Source organism: Macrobrachium nipponense, chromosome 5 (genome assembly GCF_015104395.2).
Source record: "Macrobrachium nipponense isolate FS-2020 chromosome 5, ASM1510439v2, whole genome shotgun sequence".
Classification (NCBI taxonomy): domain Eukaryota; kingdom Metazoa; phylum Arthropoda; class Malacostraca; order Decapoda; family Palaemonidae; genus Macrobrachium; species Macrobrachium nipponense.
In genome coordinates, this window is record NC_061107.1 from 30020497 (window position 1) to 30042519 (window position 22023).

At 44.8% G+C, this 22023-nt stretch overlaps 1 protein-coding gene across 2 annotated transcripts in view; it reads left to right on the plus strand.

Moving 5' to 3' along the window:
- LOC135215273 (nuclear protein localization protein 4 homolog) overlaps positions 1-22023 on the plus strand; it is a 170474-nt gene that overhangs the window by 127675 nt on the left and 20776 nt on the right. The window lies entirely within an intron of this gene.

Genomic DNA, 22023 nt, shown 5'->3' on the forward strand with positions numbered 1-22023 from the left:
ATTTACATGAAATCGCACACATTTTCATATATAAAACCATGAAACGGAGCAAATATTCCGAGAATGCGACGTACGCATTTCGGAGATTTGCGGCGGAGAATCCGCGCGCGGAGGGAAGGAAAGTTTTTTCAAAATTCACCATAAATCTAAATATATTGCTATAGACTTTGAATTTGTTTCAAAATGAAGATAAATGACTGAATATTACTAGAATGTAAGAGCTTTAGCTTACAATTGCGTTTTTCGACAATTTCGGTACAGTCAAAGTTGACCAAACCTGGTTTTTTTTCTATTTATCGTGATTTATATGCAAATATTTTGAAAATGGGAAAACTACAACCTTCAATTATTTTTTGTTGTATTCTACATGAAATTGCGCACATTTTCATATATGAAACTTTATGTAACGGCTAATTTAAAATTATGCAAACATTACGACAATCGCACGTATGATTTTTTCGGAAGGGTTACCGTGCGGACGTAAGAAAAATGTTTTTTTTTTTTCATAAATTCACAATAAATCAAAATATTTTGCTAGAGACTTCTAATTTGTTGCAAAATGAAGGTAAATGATTGACTATTACTAGAATATAAGAGTTTTAGCTTACAATTGCATTTTTCAACCATTTCAGTAGAGTCAAAGTTGACCGAAGGTTGAAATTTTGGCACTTATCATTATTTATATGAAAATTTTCATACATTCAACTTACCTGTCAGATATATACATAGCTATCGACTCCGTCGTCCCCGACAGAAATTCAAATTTCGCGGCACTCGCTACAGGTAGGTCAGGTGATCTACCGCCCTGCTCTGGGTAGCAGGACTAGGAACTATTCCCGTTTTCTAATCAGATTCTCTCTGTCACCGGTAGTATCAACATTGTTGTTACTTCCTCCTGACTGGAATTCTTTTTTCACAACGCTTTTGATCATCTTTCGACTGATTTTTGGTGACGTACTTGGATCGTTGTTTGGCATTCGCTATCGTGGACTGGTTTTTGGACTTCGCTTTGGATTTTCGTGAATATGTCTGATTCTAGTGTTAGCTTCAGAGTGTGTGTGAATGAAGGCTGTAAGGTGAGGATTCCGAAAGCTTCGGTAGATCCTCACACTACATGCAGTGGTTGTAGAAAAGTTGAATGCTCAATTGAGAATACGTGTAACGAGTGTGAGAGATTGAGTGCGCAAGAATGGAAGAATCTGACTTCTTACTTGAAGAAGTTAGAGAAAGATAGAGAGAGGAAGGCGGCTTACAAAAGCCGGAAAATGTCTAGTAGTTCTGTAGCTTCTTCTTCTTCTCTTAATTATGCCCATTCTATTTCAGCCCGTTCACAAGTTTATCCCTCTGATTCCGCCTCAGAAATAGCGGAACTCAGAGCTTCCCTTCAAAAAATGCAAGAGAAAATGGAAGCATTGGAAGGTAAGAAGTGAATGTGGTTTCTCGAGTGATGTTAGTGTCCCCAGTGTAGTGGAGGGGGCGTCTGGTCGTCCCTGCGACGCTCCCAGGCCTAGACCTCTTCCAAGCTCCCTGGCCCAGAGGAGAAGGAAAGTCGAAAGCCTTCCGGGGGTCGTGGGGAATCCCCAACGATCAGGCGTCCCTTCGGCAGAATCGTATTACATCTCAGACTGCCAGGGACAGCTATAGAAAAAGCGTCTTCGTGAGTGCTTTTCATCTTCTAGTTCGCCTTCCCCGAGAAGAGGATGGAAGGAATCGAAGCTTTCACGTCCGCTAAAAAGGAACTGGAAAGAACCTGAGCTTAATTCTAGCCCCGAGCGCTTCTCTGAAGAGGAGGCGCCTTCGGTAATCAAGAAAGCTAGAAAGGATTTAGATCCTTGGAAGGGAAAAGACTCTCGAGCACCTTCCAGATCTCCTTCTCCTGATTCGAATGAGCCTTCGACCAGGAGAATTTTGATGAAATGTACAGGAGCAAAATAGCGTCTTTGGTAGGAGTACTTTCTAAAGAGCCTAACTCGTAAAAAGGATGACAGGCTTCCAATTAAGAGATCCAAATACCGATCTCCTGTCGGGCGCGACGAACCCTCCAGGGGAGTTGTCGCACAAGCGGCCATCTCTGGGGGGAGCGGTGCGTTAGGCAGGCGAGATGTGGGAAAGGAAGTAACTCCTACCAAGCGTCAGGCGCCAAGTAGGCGCAAAGAGCCTGACTTTACTGTAGATCGTTCTAGGCCCAGATCTTCATCCAAGCAACAAGAGCCAACTGGAGAAGAGAGAACTCCTGATAGGAGTATGCGCCCGCTAAGCGCAATCTACTTGCTATTCGAAAGGCGCATTCCATGAGCGATACTCCTACCAAGCCTCAGGAGTATTCGGAACAGATGCGCCTTCCGTAGGTCAGGAGTATTCGGGAAGAGAGATACTCCTGCCAAGCGCCTTGATTACTCTGACCTCGATACTCCTCCAGGCGCCAGGGAGTATTCTGGACTTTTTTACTCCTACCACGCAGGCAGGAGTCTTCTAAGCGCGATGCGCCTACCAAGCGCCAGGAGTATTCTGAGCTTAATACTCCTAACAGGCGCCAGGAGTATTTGGAGCAAGATGCGCCTTCCAGACGGCAGGAGTATTCGAAGAGTGTAACGACTGTCAGGCGGCCAGGAGTATTCCAAACAGGATACTCCTACCAGGCTCAGGAGTATTCTCAGCGAGATACTACCTGCTAAACGCCAGGCGCATTCTCGTGAAGAGCTTGACATCCGACAGGAGTCTAACAGGCGTAGAGCAGTGATACGTGACTCGCCTAATGATAAACGTAAGGAGAGAGTTACTCCTAGCCCATCTCCTTATAGAAGTGCTTCTTCTTCGGAAAGGAAGAAATCAAGACAGCTATAGAAAAAGCGTCCTTCGTGAGTGCTTTTCATCTTCTAGTTCGCCTTCCCCGAGAAGAGGATGGAAGGAATCGAAGCTTTCACGTCCGCTAAAAAAAAAAGGAACTGGAAAGAACCTGAGCTTAATTCTAGCCCCGAGCGCTTCTCTGAAGAGGAGGCGCCTTCGGTAATCAAGAAAGCTAGAAAGGATTTAGATCCTTGGAAGGGAAAAGACTCTCGAGCACCTTCCAGATCTCCTTCTCCTGATTCGAATGAGCCTTCGACCAGGAGAATTTTGATGAATGTACAGGAGCAAATAGCGTCTTTGGTAGGAGTACTTTCTAAGAGCCTACTCGTAAAAGGATGACAGGCTTCCAATTAGAGATCCAAATACGATCTCCTGCGGGCGCGACGAACCCTCCTCCAGGGGAGTTGTCGCACAAGCGGCCATCTCTGGGGGGGAGCGGTGGCGTTGGCAGGCGAGATGTGGGAAAGGAAGTAACTCCTTTACCAAGCGTTCAGGCGCCAAGTAGGCGCAAAGAGCCTGACTTTACTGTAGATCGTTCTAGGCCCAGATCTTCATCCAAGCAACAAGAGCCAACTGGAGAAGAGAGAACTCCTGATAGGAGTATAGCGCCCGCTAAGCGCAATATACTTGCTATTCGAAAGGCGCATTCCATGAGCGATACTCCTACCAAGCCTCAGGAGTATTCGGAACTAGATGCGCCTTCCGTAGGTCAGGAGTATTCGGGAAGAGATACTCCTGCCAAGCGCCTTGATTACTCTGACCCTCGATACTCCTTCCTGGCGCCAGAGTATTCTGGACTTGGTTTTTACTCCTACCAGGCGCCAGGAGTCTTCTAAGCGCGATGCGCCTACCAAGCGCCAGGAGTATTCTGAGCTTAATACTCCTAACAGGCGCCAGGAGTATTTGGAGCAAGATGCGCCTTCCAGACGGCAGGAGTATTCGAAGAGTGTACGACTGTCAGGCGCCAGGAGTATTCCAAACAGGATACTCCTACCAGCCCTTGGAAGAGTATTCTCAGGCGAGATACTCCTGCTAAACGCCAGGCGCATTCTCGTGAAGAGCTTGACATCCGACAGGAGTCTAACAGGCGTAGAGCAGTGATACGTGACTCGCCTAATGATAAACGTAAGGAGAGAGTTACTCCTAGCCCATCTCCTTATAGAAGTGCTTCTTCTTCGGAAAGGAAGAAATCAAGAGAGGAGACAGAGGAGGGAAGGGAGCCTTCTCCTTCCGATCCTATTAATTTAGATGACGTCTCGGAGGACGAAGCTACTTACAGAGAAGGGCTTTCGAATTACAAAGTTCTTTCTGCTCTTCTCTGAGAAGAATATGGAGATGCATTGACTCCAGCCGCTCCTCCTTCTCCTCGCTCTCTATTTTCAAGTACGAAGGCACACAAGTCTTCGTCTTTCCTGAAAATGAAACCGGCCATATCCATGAAAAGGGCCTTACAATCTCTGGACTCCTGGATCAAGACTAAAAAGGAGTTAGGAAGGACGATCTTTTGCATGCCTCCCGCTAAACTAAGGGGCAGGAGAGGCATATGGTACGAAACGGGAGAAACATGGGATTGTCTCTGCCCGTTTCAGCTGAAATCGGACTTCTCCCTAGGTCGTAGACTCGTTGAGGAGACATGCCTTAAATTCAGCGAAAGCAACATGGGGTCTTTCGGAAATGGACCATCTCCTCAAGGGACATTGCTAAGAAGTCCCATGAAAAAGAACAACTAAGCCCTGAAACCTTGCATAGCATCCTTACATGCATCGATAAGGCGGTTCAAGATGGATTGGCGGAAGTGTGCTCCCTCTTCGGTGCGGGAATACTAAAGAAGAGAGCGGTTCATAGTGCCTTTCTCACTAAGGCCGTCTCGCCTTCGCAGAGATCCGCTTTGCTGTATGCGCCTCTCTCTGAGCATTTTATTTCCTTCGCAGTTGGTGAGAGACATTGCCCCATTCGCTAACTGAGAAAGCCACTCAGGATCTTTTAAGGCAATCCTCAAGGAAGAATAGACCTGTGGCTAGTGAGGAAAAGAAAGCCTCTAAGCCAGCTCAACAACAGCAGCCCTTTTGAGGAGGCTCTCAGGCTAGATCCATGGTCAGAAGGAAATCAACTGAAAAAAGGGGAAGATCTGCCTTCCGTCCCTTTAAGAAGGGAAAATGAGAAATCTTTCCTCCAGACGCCTGTAGGAGCCAGGTTACAATTCTTTGCGGGAGCATGGGAAGACATAGGATCCGATCCTTGGTCAATGTCAGTAATCAAGAAGGGTTATTATATCCCATTCAAGGACAGACCCCCCTTGACAATGTCACCGAGGGAACTGTCAGCCAGATACAAGGACCCTGTTCTGATGGATACTCTTCGTCAAATGGTGGAGCAGATGTGGGACAAAAGAGCAATAGAGCTGGTACTGGATCAAAGCTCCCCGGGGTTTTACAATCGCTTGTTTCTCGTAGCGAAAGCCTCGGGGGGATGGAGACCGGTACTGGCTGTAAGTTCGCTGAACAAATTCGTACAACAACAGAACGTTAGCATGAAACGTCTGCCTCAGTAACTTGCAGCGTCTCCGTCAAGGAGATTGGATGGCGTCTCTAGATCTTCAAGACGCATATTTCCACGTCCCAATTCACCATTCGTCGAGAAGTACCTTCGTTTCATGTTCGACGGGAAGGATCTATCAGTTCAGGGCCCTGTGTTTCGGCCTGTCTACGGCTCCCCAAGTCTTCACAGACTTGATGAAAAATGTGTCAAAACACCTTCACATGAAAGGGATAAACGTCTCCCTATACCTGGACGACTGGCTCATCAGGGCCAGGTCTCAAAAGCAGTGTCTGGAGGACCTGTCAACAATCCTGGAATTGACAAAGACATTAGGATTAATCGTGAACCTCGAGAAATCCCAGCTGGTCCCCGCCCGCCAGAAACGTAAGTCTATCTGGGGATTCAGATGGATTCTCGGGTTTTCGATATTTCCTTCTCAAGAGAGAGTAAGGAAAGGCTGTGCCACAGTATTGAACTTCTTAGAGAAAGAGCGTACTTCAGCGAGGGAATGGTTGAGCCTTCTGGGGACCCTTTCCTCGCTCGAACAGTTCTTTCCTCTAGGAAGACTGCATCTCCGTCCGCTTCAGTACTTCCTGAGAAGCAGTTGGAGTTGGAAGACAGGACAGCTCTCGGACACGTTTCCAATCTCATTAAAAGTAAAGGAACAATTAAGGTGGTGGTTGACCCCCTTGGAAAGAAAACAGAGGAGTATCCTTAGAAGTTCGGAACCCAAACCTGACATTGTTCTCAGACGCGTCGGAGACAGGTTGGGGTGCGACTCTAGGGTCCGAAGAAGTGTCAGGCACCTGGTCGGAAGAGCAGGTGTCATGGCACATAAATTGCAAGGAGCTCTTTGCGATTCACCTCACGTTAAGGAGCTTCGAGCAGATAGTCAGAGACAAAGAAAATTCAGATAAACTCCGACAATACGACCGCTCTGGCTTATGTCAAGAAACAAGGAGGAACTCACTCTTTCGCCCTATACGAACTGGCAAGAGATCTGCTGATTTGGGCAAATCAAAGGAATGTGGTTCTTCTAACGAGATTTGTTCAAGGGGAGAGGAACGTGAGAGCGGACAGACTGAGCAGGAGGTTCCAGGTCCTTCCTACAGAATGGACCCTCCACTCGGAAGTCTGTCAGACCCTTTGGTATCTTTTGGGGGAAACCGCAGATAGATCTATTCGCCACGTTTCTCTCCAAAAGGATAGACACATTTTGCGCCCTGGTAGAGGATCCCAGGGCTTATGCAATAGACGCCTTTCTCCTGGACTGGTCAGGGCTAGACGTGTACGCTTTTCCCCCATTCAAGATTCTGGGGGAAGTATCAGAAAGTTTTGTGGCCTCGAAGGGAACCAGAATGACTCTGATAGCCCCATATTGGCCATCCCGAATTTGGTTCACGGAGTGATGGAGTGGACAGTGGACTTCCCCAAATCTCTTCCAAACAGGATAGATCTGCTCAAACAACCCCACTTCGAGAGGTACCATCAAAATCTACCCGCTCTTGCTCTGACTGCCTTTCGACTATCGAAAGATTGGTCAGAGCGAGAGGGTTTTCTCGCAAGGCGGCAAGCGCAATTGCTAGAGCCCGCAGATCATCTACTAGGCGAGTGTACCAATCGAAGTGGGAAGTTTTCAGAAACTGGTGCAGGTCGAAGAAGCTGTCCTCTTCCAATACCTCTGTAACCGAAATTGCGGATTTCCTTCTTTTCCTGAGGGAAAAGTCACATGCTCTCTGTACCAACTTTAATTAAAGGATACAGAAGTATGCTTTCGTCAGTCTTTAGAAACAGGGGCTTAGACTTGACGAATAATAAAGATTTGCACGATCTCATCCGCTCATTTGAAACGTCCAAGTCAGTAGAGCCATAGGATTCCGAGCTGGAACTTAGATGTGGTTCTGAAATTTCTATCCTCGGAAAAGTTCGAACCACCTCATACGGCTTCATTCCGGGATATCACTAGAAAGTGTATATTTCTTCTATCTCTGGCTACGGCTAAAAGGGTCAGCGAGTTGCACGCCCTTGAGTCACGAGTTGGTTTCAAAGAATTCTGCTATTTGTTCATTCCAGACTCTTTTTCTTGCCAAAAACGAGAACCCTTCGAATCCCTGGCCTAGGAGTTTCGAGGTAAAAGGACTTACTAGCCTAGTAGGCAGAGAAATAGAAAGATCACTTTGTCCAGTTAGAGCACTGAAATTCTATCTGGACAGAAAGAAGCGGTTGGGAGGCTCACAACATGGTCTATGGTGCTCGGTGAAAGACCCCAAGATAAAACCTAATTTTCTAAAAAGCTTTGGGCCTTCCCTTTGTTAGAATGTAATTTACCGAGGCTCATAAGAACTGCCCAGATGACTCTTTTGATCTATTAAGAGTAGAGCTCATGAGGTAAGGGCAATCGCGACATCAATTGCGTTCCAGAGAAAATATGTCACTTAAAAATATTTTGACGCAAACCTATTGGAGATGCAACTCAGTATTGCATCTCATTATTTAAAAGATGTGCGAGTAACGTATGAGAAATGTTTTTCTTTAGGTCCGTTTGTGTCAGCACAAGACGGTTTCTGGGTAAAGGAGAGAGCACCGATCCTTAAATATGTGTACGTAACCCTCTTGTCGGATGTGTTCTCGTGTTTCCTGTGCATGGGGAGTGTCCAAGATGTCGCACTGGCGGCCTTCACTTCGCTTCATTAGGAAATCGAGTGACAGCTGACTATTAGAGGGGTACAAAATTTTTATTTTTGATTTTGTATGTATGAGTTTCGAGTTTGTGGTTGTTTGCTAAGAGTTTGGGGATGACTCTTGGCAATCTTAGAACTAACACGGGTTAGGATCGGGTGATCGGGATCGGTTGTGTGCTCCTTAAAGAAGGCGTGTTGTCATATAAGCGGATTAGCACCCCTTGACAAACGCCAGTTAGGCTCTGCCGAGTAAGTGGATAAGACCCCATCGACAGACCAGCAAGAACTCTTGGCCACAGATCACTATCTCGTTAAGGCTCTTGAGATGAAGCAGACTCCTGGGCAGTAGCCACGAAGTCTTCCATCTAATAAGGTAGGAACTAAGGTTTATTTATGCCTACAACATATGTTGTTTACCTGTCTAGTCAGTTAGTTAGCTGTCTCTTGCCCTCCACCAAAGGGTGTCAATCAGCTATGTATATATCTGACAGGTAAGTTGAATGTATGAAAATGATATTGTTATGATACAATAAAGTTTCATACATACTTACCTGGCAGATATATACGATTGAAGACCCACCCAGCCTCCCCGCAGGAGACAGGTGGAAGAGAGAATCTGATTAGAAAACGGGAATAGTTCCTAGTCCTGCTACCCAGAGCAGGGCGGTAGATCACCTGACCTACCTGTAGCGAGTGCCGCGAAATTTGAATTTCTGTCGGGGACGACGTAGTCGATAGCTATGTATATATCTGCCAGGTAAGTATGTATGAAACTTTATTGTATCATAACAATATCATATTTATTTAAAACTGATAAGAGCTATTACCATGGGTTATTTTTAGTTGTATTGTGCATGAAATTGCGCACATTTCCATATATAAAACTTTATGTAACGGCTAATTTAAAATGGTGCAAACATTACGACAATTGCACGTATGATTTTTTCGGAAGAGTTACCACGCGGACGTAAGGAAAAAGTTTTTTCATAAATTCACCATAAATCGAAATATTGTGCTAGAGACTTCCTATTTGTTGCAAAATGGAGGTAAATGATTGAATATTACTAAAATATAAGAGATTTAGCTCACAATTGCTTTTTTCAATCATTTCAATAGTCAAAGTTGACCGAAGGTTGAAATTTGGCACTTATCTTTATTTATATGAAATTTATATGAAAATATTTCAAAACTGATAAAAGCTACAATCATGAGTATTTTTTGTTGTATTCTACATGAAATTGCGCACATTTTTATATATAATACTCCATGTATCGGAGTGCAAAAATTATGTCAAAGTGACGAAATTATTTCTGAGATGTGTCACTGATACTTTTTAGTGTGATAAGAAAGAAATTCGCGCTTGTGCGCCTGCATAACGATTGTAAACAAAACAACACCTTGATCCGTGGACTCCCAGCATCCCCCAAGGCGCGTGATTCAAAAGTTTTCGGCTGGTATGCCTATTAGTATTTTTACGCCAATTTTAAAAAAAACCTCTATGTCGACGTAAAATACGTCCAATCGGCACCCGACAGACAATTTATCTCGACGTAAAATACGTCCAATAGGCGTTTATGGGTTAAGTGAAGTTTCAGATAATCTGTTGACATTCACCTAGCTTTTAACTACCATATCCTTATTGTGCTTCTCCTAAACCAACTTTTAAATTGACTAGTATCTCTTGTATGTAGTGTGATTAATGAAATATAGTTGACCCCTGTCCATTTACAGTTTCACCTTTTCACAGATTTTTCTGTGGAATGTATTCCCAAAATAGTTCACAAAAAATTCAATAATCCTTGGATTTTTTTCATAAATATTCACTAATTACTGTATTTAAATTTTATTTTTGTAACTAGATACATTTTTTATGATGAAATAATTATTTAATTTTCAAATATTAATATTACTGTAAAATGCAAAGTTTCTATAAACTGTGTTTTTTCAATGCATATTAAATATTAAAGTACTACACTATACAGGACTGCTTCAATAGTATGAGAAAATTGATATAAATGAGTACCTCGTACTTTGAACTTAATCTGTTCCAGAAGGCTGTTCGAAGTACGATTTGTTTGAAATATGAAACAAATATCCCCATAAGAAATAAAATGAATCAGAATAATTCGTTCCAGCCTACCCAAAAAGTCCCCCTTTTCACATTTTTTCTATTAATGTGTTCAAAAATTAAATTAGAAGTGTAAAGTAATGAAACTACGTTGTATGAAGTAAAATATTCAAAATTTAATTTTTTCTGTGTGCGATTTACAAACTCTTTTGGTAAAAGTGGCGCTGGGCGGCTTGGGGAGGGAGGGAGGAGAGACAGGAACCCTTTGAACAAACTGAATTGGTTGCAGTATGCAAAGTTTGATAACAAAATCAATTTTATTCACATATTAGAGAGAGTAATTAGCGTGTTGGCACTTGGATCTTAAGTGCACGAAAGAGATTAATTATGCCACAATACATCAACTTACTGTTGGCAAACGGCAGACTTTTAAAACAAACATGAGGATTTTGCAAACAAATAAGTAATAAGTCAAGAATGCAAGAAAAGGAAAGTTAAAATAATTTTTCACAAGGAAGTTGTTTCAACAAACAATCGAAGGCATGCAGAAGCCAGTTTTTATATTACAGAGCTGAGTTACTTTTACAGTAGTAAAAAGCATTATTGTCTTTACTGTGAGTATATTTTAGTTTAACCAGACCACTGAGCTGATTAAGAGCTCTCCTAGGGTTGGCCCAAAAGATTAGATTTTTTTTACGTGGCTAGGAACCAATTGGTTACCTAGCATTTACCGTAACAAAAATAAAAGTGATTTGGCCAGATCGAGTGTAAGTGAAAGAAATGGGAGAATAATCATTCCAGATCAGCTGTTAAGTCAGTGGGAAGCAGAGCCATTCTTCCCCCCCCCCCCCCCCCCCCCTCTCTCTCTCTCTCTCTCATCTCTCTCTCTCTCTCTCTCTCTCTCTCTCTCTCTCTCTCTCTCATTCAGTGCACCGAACACTGACTTGAGCAAGCTGCTGCTGCTGCTTCTTCTTCTTCTTCTTTTTTCATTGTTAAAATTAATGGTGAAATAACATTATATTTTTTATGCGAATAGGTACTGCTTTTATGTATGCTATAGTAAAGATTTTACCGTCTCTTCTCTCCTCCACAATACCATGACAAATGATAACTTAAAATCATTCATTCATTACTCCTCAAAAATATAAACGCTCCCTCCCTCTACCTCTTGTTAGCTGTGTATCACCGCAGTGACGAATGACTTTGTTAATCATTTGTGGAAAATTTTATTGTGAAAAGCTTTGTTCTTTCATTTACTATTTTGTTAATATTGTTCAACTAGACCGTCTCACTCGGCACACCAAACACTGGCTCAATTAAGACTTTTTTTTTTTTTTCATTATTTTTTTTTTTTTTATTGCATTTGATTATTTTCATATTTTATCATTAAGGTAAATTTATTGGGAAATTCCCTTTTTATGTGAATTGTTATTAATTTTACATACATACATTACTATTTTAACACTCTCTTCTCCTTCTCTCAGCAGGGCGTAACATCACTGTGGTTACATACAATTTTATACCTCTTTCATGCTAAATGTTATATTGAAAGCTAAACTTTATATTAAATGCTTTATACTTTTATTTATTTTGTTGAATATTGTTATCATTAAATTATATAATGTAAATAGAAAAACAAATTGTTCCTAGACGATATACAAACCCTCGGTCCTTTACATAAGGAATTACTTTTGGCGTAGCTGGAATTATGGCCGTTAAATCCTTGAACAAGTTGGTTAGGCAGTAACTACCTTGTGGCAGGCGGGTAGGCTAGCCTGCCCGGATGTAAACACTCCACTCTGCTTTTGGCCGTCTTCCGATAAAGACGTGTGTTTGTGAGCTCTTGCTGACTGGTCATTAATCATTTTTCCCGGTGGGATCTTTCTGGTTTATTTTTGTTTTTAAATAAATATGTATATACAGTGTTTGATATTAATGTTAAATTCAATTAATATACAAACCCACTTTTTGTTATAACCTTTATAGCCGCCTTTCTACTTGTGTTTAGAGTCGGTGGCAAAGGTATGCCAACATATTATTTACATTCTTTCGCCCTTTAACGTGAGGACGAGATATGTATTTAACTTGAGGACGAGACATGTATTCATCCGAAAATTAAGCGATGTATTCATCCGAAAATTACGCTTGCGCTTAGGAATTACCGAGGGGAACTTCAAATGTTTGTCCTTGTTTTGTTTTTATGGTAATTTCTCTTCTCCTTCAACCTTTCACTTACTATCAGCCGAAGGTAGAAGAGGGGGCGTTTGGTGTTTGGGGATACAATTCCAAGGTTAGGATAACCAATACAAAGAGCTATCCAGGCAATACTGCTGTAAACACTATCACCACTGTTAGTCTGTAAAATAAGGAAAAAATTATTAAAGTAATAAGGATACTCCTCTCGCATCCAAGGTCATAATCCTTTTTTCCTTACTTTACAGACTAACAATGGTGATTGTGTTTACAGCAGTATTGGTTGGATAGCTCTTTGTATTGGTTATCCTAACCTTGGAATTGTACCTGTGACTCGTAGCATGTTGTGATACCGATCCTCGAGTGTGTGTACTGATCCCCTGCTGGTAATCTTATTCATTTACCACTACTACCCTGGAGTTACGTCACTGGACGAAGTTTTCGTGATGCCCTGTGATGTTTGTCTATTCCTGTTGGTAGAAGTCTGGCAGAATTTGGAGGAATTGAAGAGGAAGAGAGCTCGTCAAGTGTAGTCATCCTCCTCTTCGAGATCATCAAATTTTCATGTCTCCACCCCTTCGACTCCTAAGGCTCTGCCACCGAAGAGAAGGTGGTCCCCCCCCCCCCCCCCCCCCCCCACCCCAAGAAGTCTTGTCACGAGACTTCTAAGGGTCTGTCTCGCTCCAGTGAGACAGGTAGGTGTTCCGCTGGTCCTCCCATTTCTCCGGGAACGGGGCCCGTCTCTCCTTCCTCGGGAGAAGAAGACAGGGACCATGGAGGTACCAGCCACCACTGGTACCTCTTCTCCCGGCTCCAGAGGTTCCATCTCCGGACCGGGAACCGTCTCGGCCGCTCACTTGTGAGCATCACCTACGGGCGGATGACCGTGCAGCCAAGGTCCAGACTGCTGAGTCAATCTCCGTCAAGACCCAGGCACGGAGCGGAAGGATGGTAAGAGTCGCAGCAATCGTCAGGTACCCAGGGTGTTGACGTGACGTTCACGCGGGATCGTCCACGCAGAGGACCGGTGGAGGCTGCCATCCAGCCTTCTTGAGAGGTTTCGGCCTCGACGAGGACTTGGACAAGTCAGAGGGACAGTATCGGCTGTCTCCTGTCATGTGCATGCTCAGCCCCACCCAGACGACGTTCACGTTCGCGCGACCGACCAGTCTCGGGGGTGGCAGACGCTTCACCTGCCAGGCGAGAGTTTCATAACCCTCCTTGAGGAAGCGTTCTTTCCACTGCTGCTCCGTCAGGTCATCCTTCCCAAGTTGCGCTGGGCCTGCTGCTTCGGCAGCCACCACAGCCCCTCCTGGATGGGAAAACCTTCCGCCTTCCTGAGGAAGTTGGCAAAGAAGATGAGGAAAGTGTCCGTCGTTGTCGTCTTCTGTCACCTCTTTCCCTTCGACTTCCAAGGCCCCCCAACCGAGGAAGAAGGTCCCCCCCCCCCCCCCCCCCCCCCCCCCCCCCCCCCCCCCCCCCCCCCCCCCCCCCCCCACCCCCCCCCCCCCCCAAGTCTCGCACAGGGACTTCTAAGGGTCTGACTCGCTCCGGTGAGACAGGTGGGTCTTCCGCTGGTCCTCCTGTTCCTCCGGTAACGGGGCCCGTCTCTCCTTCCTCAGGGAAGAAGATGGGGATCTTGGAGATACCAGCCATCGCTGGAACCTCCTCCTGGCTCCAGAGGTTCCACCTCCGGACCAGGAACCGTTTCGGCCGCTTGCTCATGAGGGTCACCGAGTGTACAGGCACCTATGGGTGACCGTGCAGCCAAGGTCCAGACTGCTGAGTACGCTCACCGTCAGGACCCAGGCACGGAGCAGAAGGATGGTAAAAGTCGCTCAGGTGACTCTCGCCAGACTGGCGATCGCTTGAGCAGCAATTGTCCGGTACACAGGGTTGACGTGACGTTCCCACCAGACCGTTCACGTGGCGAGGCTGGGAAGAGCTGGACCTGGTACCGTGGCGCGTCGAGAGGACAGTGCTCGCTCTCACCACGCTAGTGGACACTACCAGTCACCCAACTGTCGCTCCCACCAGGACCGGACGGCTCACACGACTGGTAGCAGCTCCCCCCGACGCACGAGACTGGCGGTACTGTCCTTGGTCCAGCGCTTCTCTGCAAGGAGACCGCTGGTCCAGACCTGCAGTTCGATCACCAGTGTTGGTTGGTGATCGCCTGCAGTCCTCCCAGCCTACTGGTTCTGCTGGTAGGCAGGGTAGGAGCGCTTGTAGCAGGTCCCCTGACGCATGAAACCGATGCTATAGTCCTCGGTCCAGCGCTGGTCCAGACCTGCAGCTCAATCACCACCGCGGGTTGGCAATTGCTTGCAGTCCTCCCAGGCTACTGGTTCTGCTAGTAGGCAGGGTAGGAGCATCAGGTCTCCCTCGCCTGTCCCTTCAACCTCCTCGGGCTACACCGGGAGGAACGAGGTGAACAGGAGTGATAGTGATGAATGTGCTTCTTACGGTCCGGCCATGAGCCTTGTTCGGTCTTGGGACCAAACAGATCATAAGCTCAAGTGGTTGGAGGAGATCGTCGGGGCTGGCGAGGACGATGACACTTTCCTAGACCCGCGGAGTGACCATCATCTCTGTTCACGTGACGGTCCCGCTGGACTGCGCAGACATAGACCGGTGTGGGCTACCCCTTAAGTCCTCTTGAGTGGTTTCAGCCTCGACGAGGGACTGGGATGCATCGGAGGATGGTATCGACTCTCCTGTCAGGTGCATGCTCAGCCCCACCCAGTCGACGGTCATGGTAGCAGCAGACGTTTCACCTACAGTACGAGTTTTGTAGCCCTCCTCTGGAAAATATTTTCTCCAGACAGTAACTTTTTCCTAGACTCTCAGAGCAGCCAACACCGCAGGTTGATGGCTGCCCATGACTCGCTTCTCCTACTGCTAGTTCTGCTGGTAAGGCAAGCAAGAGCATCCAGTCTTCCTCCCCCATTCCCTCTCTTCCTGTGGCTGCAACTGGAATGGGAGGGATCCTGCAGAGCGTTCTCCCTAGGATTCCACGTCTGGGACTGCGTTCTTGAAGGGACCTTTGGGTCCTACCAGACATGAGTCCCCGTCGTTGAGGAAGGATCTTGCCCATTCCTCCTCGATTTCTACAGGAATCGGGAGGACCACCACCCGATGATTGTCTGAGGAAATTTTGGGGGTTTTGCTGAGCACTTAAAATTCTTCTTAAGTTCTAGCACTCTCCAAGTGTTTTTGCCTTCTATGATCTGCAAACACTTGTGCGAGACCACGGTCCAGAGTGGGCAAGACAAGAATTCCTGATAATTGTTACTACGATAATCGGGAATCTCGCTGAATGCTCGAATTCTTTTGAATTTCTGGCGTCTCGGGAGTGTTTTGGTTTTCCTGTAATTTCCAGACACACTGTCGAGACAGACATGCCCGGTAATTGTTATTACGAACTCGGGAGTCTCGCTAAGCCATTAATTCCTGGAATTTCTAGCATTCGAAGGAAGTACTGCTGCTGAAGAAAGAATATCTTGGGAGCGGCTCAACCTGGATGCAACTGATGGTCCGTCGCCTCGGTAGGCGGTCACCCCCGGGATAGAGAGCAAGCAGTAACAGTCAATCCTCCTCTCTTTTTTTTTCCCTTTACTTCTTGGTTATACCAGAAGGAAATATGGAAATAAAAGAAATTCGGTGGAGTTTACTTTTCGGAATTTGAACCAAAGACTATGTTTTTGGTTCAATCCTAGGATTTTACCAAACATATGTCAATCCGTTAAGGATGGATAGCATCAAGAGTTTGAATCCTCTCCAGTGCTACTGTTTTGGGAACATCCTGTTCGGCTTGAACTTCTTCGGTATCCTGTTATCACCGTAGAAGTCTTCCTTTGGGAAAACTTCACCTTCGCTCTCTTCATTAGAGAATGAAGGAGGTTTGTTTCCAGACCTTATTCTTGTTTCTCGAATGGAAGAGAATTTAGGCTGGAGGTCGATGTACAGGAATCTACATATATACTTCTTTTAGTTGAACTACAACTCGGGACTGCCTTGCAAGCATCCCAAGAGTTACGGCTTCGATTTTGAGATACTAGTGGTATTGTTTACAACATCACCACAGCATTTGCATTCACCGAATAGGACGGGTTTCTTCCCTCCCATTTCGGTTAAAATGCAAATGCTCAAGCGTATTTTCTTGGGCTCGATGGTTCTAGCCGAACGCATTCCTTCATGGAATGGATTACCTAGCAACTCAGGATGACAAGTGAGCGAGAGCTAGCGGTGTACGGCCTGCCTACCAGCCCTGCCTGCCGCAGCCAGTACAGCTGGGTCTCCAAGATAGTTCGGTCGGGTTTCGTCTCTCCTCTTCGATGATTGACTACTGAATCGAATCTCTGCCCGGCAATCACAGACTTAGGTCTCTGGTTGGCTGGAATTCTTGCATACGCGTATGACCATCTCCCGCATGGCCTTCTGCCGTTGCGAGAATTTTCAGACAGAAATATCTCACTAGACTGGTTATCATCTTTCTGTTTACCTCACGGTAACAGAAGACTGTAGCTTAGTCTTCCACTTCATCGCACCTACCGCTGCAATGACACAGAATAATTTCTTCAGACATCTGAGTTTGTCTTCTAAATACATCTCGTAATTCGTAGGTGTGCAATTATTCTTTGTTCACCCCAAATTGTAAATGAATAATGGAAAACTTCACCTGTTCCCCACCCTGCCAACTCTACTTCCAAAGTAATAGAAATGTCTTTCCTGATCCAGCCCATGAGAAGCAGTTCTTCAGGCAGTACAATCCCAGTGTTTTCATTTGAAAGACACTCCGCTTTCATTGCAAACTCCAACTTCTCACTTAACAGCAATGAAATAGCGGTTTAGCTTTTTCAGTCCTCTAAAACAACAGGGATTAAAGCTGTCTTCACTGGTTGGTGTCATCGATGAGACTTTTTCTACGTTCAGAATCTTGAGAGTTAACTTCTCTTGATTCAGCTCTGAAGACGTAGGTCTGCATTCACCTTAGTCTTTCACTGGCATATAGTATTGCTTCTCCTTAGTTGAGATTCAACTATTATGAGAACTTCTGTCTTGCCATCAGGGACCTCGGTCTCTAGAAGGTAATTGACTATCATCTGATGGGCGCATGCCTTGAGAGAATTATCATCTCGTCTCCCAACATCGGTGGTGAACAAGATAGACGATTTGTATGGTTTCTCTTCATAACCCTTCAAAAGGCGAGTATCATGTGCCTACATCTCGGATGCATGACTGCTCGCCTCACACTAAGGGCAGTCAGTCGGCAGCTGTTGAAGAGTCTGAGACCGTCATGAGCTACGCTGTGGATTTTGTATTGGTTGATCCAGATCAGTCATTACTTTGTCCTGTTGCCATGTTCCTGTACCCATAAGGATCAACACCCACCATGGAGTGTCGGTGTCTTTATCTGCTACGGAATATTACGAGACCGTGAGATTTCTCTGCAGTTGGATAGTCCAGTGGATGTGTACTTGTCATCACTCCGAAGAATATGTTGGACAGGAAGATAGATAAGGTCTCATTGCGACCATATTTATCTTTCCCTTCGGTCCTGCCCACAGGTCCTTGGAACCTCATTTCCTTGGACCGGTGGTGAATGCTTGCAGGTTGTTTGCTTACCCAGCTCCTTCAAGAGGACAAGTTGCATCTCCCCTATGGTATACAGTTCTAGAGGTAAAAAGGATGAGTGACTGACCTCTCCACCTTCCCCACCTCGTCCTTCCACTCCTCTTCCTTTGGGTTGAGGATAGGACTCGAACTTACACTGGCTGGTCAGGCGATTGATGCGGTAAGCTTACACATAGAACATCCATTTAATGTTTCTTATCAGAATCATAGAAGCAATCCCGCTCCTTCCTCTAGCAAGGGGAGGAAGGGGACTGGCAATAATGCAAACCCTTCCCAGAACTTTGCATTAATGCCTCCAACTCTAAATATTCTTCACAGCCCATTTTCGGATGAGTTACGATTCCTCACTCATTTAGAAAAGGCCCAGAAGTCTGACTCTTGATCATGCAGCTCCTATACTCCGATCAAGCTGTCAGAGGCAAGGCACTCCTCCTCGCTCTTACAACCAGGAGGAGTAGCCTAGTTGTGTAGAACTCCAGTCAGTTCTAGAGGCTCACTCATATTCCTCCCACCAATCGGTGAGTCTTCCTTATGTAAAGGACCAAGGGTTTTTATATCGCGTAGGAACAAATCACAATTTTTGGAAGTAAATTGTAGCTATATCTCCCCGCTGATTAGGTGAGTCGGCATTCAAACAAAATCAATCGAATGGCTGCCCGGATGACTGTCTAGTTTACCTGTTCTCCACCAGGTGTGTTTCGAATGTTTTAGCTCCTGTCAGAATTCTCCTTGCCGCCATTGCGGCTAGGCGATTGTTGGTATTCTATGAAGTTTGGCTGTTTTACCCCTGTTTACGGTAGTATTGTAATTTCATTTACCTAGGATATCTTCCACCGGAAGCAAAACCAATAACATCAGGCTATGTAGGAATGTTTTGGTGTGACCAGGAAGGTGAAATTGGAAGTTGATCCACATTCCTTTGTACTGGCAGGGGTACAGTGTGTGATCTTGGGACTACTAGATGTGAAGAATGTAGGGAATTGTTCTGAGAAATTTATGCCTGAATATGTCAGATATAGGAAAGACTGGAGACTAATAGATTGCTAAAGCAATTAGTTAGATCAGGACTTAAACCTGTCAGGCTATCCCTACTCAGACTAGGCATTTTAGTAGGCTAGTATTGACTTCCATTGTAGCTCCGCCTTCTGCTCCCCATTCGGTTCAGGAAAAGCGTAATGAGAAGTTAGAACATAAACCTATTTTTAGTTCTAATACAATTTGAACTGAGTTCGTGACGGTAACATTCCAAATCCCTCCAGTGTACGCTCATTTTCGCGCTCCCTGTTAGAAGTAAGGTGTTGGTGCCCTCATCTGTATGTAGCCCGAGCCTAGGACTGCCCTGCGACAGTAGGAAACGTCCGCTGCCAGGGAACCGGGTCTCGGGACAATGGGATTCTGTGCCCTCCAATACCTACTTTGCCCTTTTCATGGTCGTTTGCCAAAGGACCGCTGAAGCGATCGCCTAGGACCATTAGAGCGATCGCCTAGGACCATTAGAGTTCACATAAGGACCGTTTCAGTAAGCGTTATTGCTCGCTCCGTAGGTACATTCTGTCGTCTTCGACACCTAGTTTGAGGTGTTAGCATGTATAGGCTTAATAATATATGATATAGGTATAGACATTTTATTGAGATGATAATGTATCTGTAGCGAGTTTTTACTCATTTAGATATGTTTACTCAGTCGACTGTTTATCTCTCATGTTTTGGTTATTCTAAATTCTCATTCAATAGCATATTCCTTTTTTTTCGTAATGCTTAAGTTGTTCGTTCTTTGCATGCTTCCTCTTCGGCTATCAGCAAATCTCTTACTACTGCCTCTATTAATGTTTCTCTTTGCAGTCTACACTGTCTGTAGTATCTAAAGTTCTTGCAGAGTTAGATATTCTAGCTTCAGAGATTTCTATCTTAGTTTCATATAGGAATGCTTTCAAGTACTATGTACGATCACTTTTGGATAGGCGGGAGCGTTGTTGTAACTCCCCTCCCACCACCTCCCACTTTTGGCGCCTAGTTCTCTCTTTCCCTCTGTCGACTCGTGCGGACTACGGACCACAATTCCCAGACGTACGATAATTATCGTACGAGTACAATAATTTGACCCTCTGTACAATAAACGATTATTAATCAAAATACGATAATTTGAAGAAATTTGGTGTGATAATTTGGTCTGGTACATGTGGGAACCCTGCTATGGACATTGTTGACTCGTCAGTCGACACTCGTGTGAACGCAGTTGACTCGTGCAGAGTGCGGACTTGGCCGAGTCCCGAGTCGCTTAAACTGTCTTCCTCTCATTGAGTCGTGGTGGATTCAATACAGCACTCAGCTGCTGTCACATCTTTTTGACAAGTGTCGCTTTTTGTCGCCAAGGGTTGTGGAGAAAGAGTAATCCTTTAAGCTCTTTTGTTTACCTCCTGTTGGCAGCTGTCTCCTCCCGTCGCCCGCTGACGGAAGAAGAGTTTGAATGGAGTTTGAGGAACTTGTTTGGCCCGGTCGGCATTTGTTGCCACACTACGCCTTGCTGTATCCTCATTTTGTTGATGATAGAGGCCACATATAAAAAATATTTTAATTGTCTTAGCGTATTTTGGCGCCCTCTAAATATTGGGGAAGAGAACCAATGCTTTCTCCAATTAGAGAGCATTTCGTAACTTTTCTTGTCTTCGGACACACAATCTCCCTTTGTGTCTGTCTTGGCTTGTCGTCTTGTCTTTTAAAGTTGTGGAGAGCCAAAGGCCGCCTTTTGCTGTACAATGCTTATTGGTCTTTTAACCGTCTTTAGTAGGAGGTTTGCTTTCTTTCTCTTTCCTGCGGGGAAATGAACTCGAGACTGACAAACATGCTGATGGATTTTCAGTCTAACTTGAGTTATTACCTTTTATCTATGTTGTCTTGTCTCTGCGACATCTTGGAGAGGTGATGCCAACCCAGCGGGAGTTTTTAGCGAGGAAACAAGTAACTAAAACAAGTAACTCATTTCTGATGCTGCAGGGTAATGTCCTCATGCTTATATTCACTCGGTTTGGAAGAAGTGAGAACACTTTCGCTTCCTGTCTGATTATGCAGCTTGGTTTAAGGCGAAAAGGGATAATCTATTGGTAGTCTTATTTTATTCCTTTTGGGGATAAGTGCAGATTCAGGTTCTGTGATATGGACAGTTGCAACCTCCTAACATGCATGGAGAGACTTGGGAACAGTATGTTATATGGTGGAGACGGTTAAGGGCAGTTGTGATTCTTTTTGGTTGTCCTCCACTGGTGTGATTCTTTTTGGTTGTCCTCCACTGGTTTAATCTCCTTCTTATAGCTTCCCTTGTCTTCAGCAGAAATCTCTCATAAGTCTATTTTAGTAGGAGATTGTATATAGAGGGAATGATGATCCAAGGGTAATTCTTAGGAAGACACCCATAAGTAATTGGAGATATTCTTGGATGTTTGGAGACTGAGTAACAGTAAGTGTCTGCCCATATACTTGTTGGTTTTCTAGCGTGGTATAATTGCCTTTCCAAAGAATGGTCAGACTTGTGGTACACATGCAGAATGTATTCCACTTACCATATATCCACAGTCATGCAAGTTTCTTCAAGAGGTTTTTACTATAAGGTACAGTAGTACCTCGAGATACAAAATTAATCCGTTCCGAGGCGCCCTTCGTATCATGAAGTTTTCGTACCTTGGACCACATTTTACATGTAAAATGGCTAATCCGTTCCAAACCCTCCAAAAACACCCTAGTACTTATATTTCCATTTGGCGGCCTAAAACACATGTTCTAGGGTTACGACGCCGATCCGACGGAAGAAATATGACTCCAAAAAGGCAAAATACTGTGCATACTTGAGTAATATTCAACTGCATGTAATGTTCAACTCCATTTTTACTGCATATATTAGGACTCTAGCATATGTCCCTTAGCAATAAGCCTAGCCTATGTTAGCGGTTGCTACTGTAGCCTAGTCTATGATTCTGACATCTAAACCTAAGAGCTAAAAGCTTAGAATATGCCAATAAAATGTATAAATAATCAGTATGTACTCATTTCAAATAAAAAAAAAAC